The sequence below is a fragment of the Anoplophora glabripennis genome, unplaced genomic scaffold, assembly GCF_000390285.2.
Source record: "Anoplophora glabripennis isolate ALB-LARVAE unplaced genomic scaffold, Agla_2.0 scaffold559, whole genome shotgun sequence".
Taxonomy (NCBI): Eukaryota; Metazoa; Arthropoda; class Insecta; order Coleoptera; family Cerambycidae; genus Anoplophora; species Anoplophora glabripennis.
Window position 1 is genome coordinate 158851 of NW_019416643.1, and position 1871 is coordinate 160721.

Here is a 1871-nt window from a genome sequence, read left to right on the forward strand (position 1 = left end):
ACTCCATAAATATCATTGTGATGTGATACTAAACGCTCGAACTATGTTCTCGCGTTTAAACATTCTTTGGGGCCGCAAGGAAGTGATGTCAAACATGTCAATAAAAAAATTGAAATTTTAAATGCAACACCATGTATATTTTTATATTATGGGAAGCAGAATTAAATTCTCTACAACTTTGCCACAGCTTTCCCTGTACGTAAAGTAAACAGTTTTTTTTTAATATCGTGTTTATGAAAAATTGCAATTTTTTGTTGAAAAACCGTAGTTGGTGCGTCATCAAATCTTAATTTATCACATTTTAGTCCTCAGCAGTTACAATTGGATAAATTAAAGACGATCGCCGCATAAGTCAGTCAGCCAATAAAAAACAAATACGTCACGAAATACCTCAGTTTATCTTCGTTCAACTGTCATCTCTTTCTAACTCATTGCATTTCCCATAAGAAAATAAGAGGCAAATTTAAAATTGTCACTTTTCTTGTACCACGCTCCTTTTAACATAAAATAATAAATTTAATCAGTTATGATTATNTTTCGCGCTTTTTTCACTTTTCTCGCTAAACAACCGATGTACAACGACAACAACACTACTTCATCCATGGCAAAAATTTTTTTGAGGTTGATAGCTGTTGACAATGAAATATGGAAGGAAATCGTTCCGATTTATCGTTAACGTGGAAACAGTATTCCACTCTTTCGATTTATTGCAACAATAAATTTGTCACTCACATCGTTACGATTTCTCGTAGCGTGTAAACAGGCCTTTACTCGACCGTCTTTTTTACGGACCGTGGAAGCTCATAGCAATTATTTACATAACCTACTATATCACAACTGACACAATAGCAGAATATTAAGCAGACATATCGAGATGAACTGGGAAAAATCTACAACGCAGTAACTTAATAATAAAACAGAATTACATATTTGTCTTCAAAGATAATGAGAGAAATATGTAGAATATAAATCTAATATAAGAATAAATTTGATGTGGGCCGTCTGGTTATTTCTTTAAGACACAAATAGCGAAATCAATTATGTAGCACTGATCCTTCAACCCTCACATTCTCATCCCTAACCCTAAAAGTTCCTTTAACGATAAATTAAAAAGACGATAACAGCCACCAGCGACTAGAACTCGACTTCATTAACCGTCCCCCTCAATCTCCAGCACCTAATTGCACCTAAGGGGTTTTCCATCCGGAAAAACAAGGGAGAATCGTGCGACACAATGACCTACTGAGGTTCGAGTTCGCAGCGCGACGAAAACGGCAATCTGCATTAACGAGGGCGCCTTGTCGGATGGGGGAGGAATGTCAACAAACCCAGCATTGCTGTCCAATTACGTAATTCCAGACATCACCACCGGAATCGAGGACTACAAACTATTTCACATATGAACGGGGCAGCCGTATGTTTTCTAAATCACCAGCGCACATATGCATTCCTTGGACTAGATGCATGGGCGTGCCTGTAACTTTTTGATGTGATGTGGGAACAATCGATCTTGAAATTAGTTTATGGAAAATTAGGCTAAGCAAATAAAATTTTTACTCGAAAGAAATTCCTATCCGCGAGATTATTGTAAAATTGTCTAAAGGAACATAATAGAAGACATCTCTCATCTCGTGAGTCAAAAACTTTTATTAGCTAACTTTTCTATTTAAACAAATAAGTGAGGAAAACAGTTTTTTCACTTTGCAGGGAAAACCATCAATTTTAGCGAAAAGTGACTCGCAGACAGCTTATAGGGAGTAAAATTATCTACAAAATGAGACTTGTTAAATTAAAATCGGTTAATAAACAAAAAAAGTTATTGCAAAAAAACAAGAAAAGTGCCCATTTTTAATTTGTTTATAAACTATCGC